The sequence below is a fragment of the Elaeis guineensis genome, chromosome 1, assembly GCF_000442705.2.
Source record: "Elaeis guineensis isolate ETL-2024a chromosome 1, EG11, whole genome shotgun sequence".
NCBI lineage: Eukaryota > Viridiplantae > Streptophyta > Magnoliopsida > Arecales > Arecaceae > Elaeis > Elaeis guineensis.
This window is the reverse complement of record NC_025993.2, coordinates 12,819,144-12,819,800: the sequence shown is the minus strand read 5'-3', so window position 1 is coordinate 12,819,800 and position 657 is coordinate 12,819,144.

Here is a 657-nt window from a genome sequence, read left to right as displayed (position 1 = left end):
AATGTGATTTTCAAAATATAATGCTTCCATCTATTGTGATACAGAAAAAAAATATTTAGCATCCTAATTCTAAGATAAGTGGATCTTTGATTTTTTATTTTAGATTTAAAATATTTAGAGATAAATTTTTTTATCTTAGAATTGAATAATTCTCTATTTATTAGAAAAAATTTGAGATTGTTTATCGAACATTGATTTTGATCTTAGATTTTTATACTCAAAAATTTATCTATGGAGAATGTGGTAAAATTTTTTATGATCTTGTGATAAATTGATTAAATCACGAGCAGTTAAAAATTTTTATTAAAAAATTTAATATCTTTATCTAGAATTGAGAGATTAATTTTGATAATCAGAAATAGTATTGATTCTAATCAACATTGGTGATATTGATCTTTTCTTTATGAAATAATTTAATGATGAAGTTGCATCAAAAATTAAAGCATTAAAAGTTTGAGTTGAGATTGAAATGGTAAATCTTTAACCTTTGAAAGCACAAATAAGAAAAAATATTTTTAAATTTTGATTGATTGGGATTCATATGATTCATATAAGTATGTTTTTCTATCTTATGACGGGTTGATTAATTAAGAGTGGTTAGTATTTTGAAAAAAAATAATGATGAATAAAATTCTTATGCAGGAATTAAGATATTGA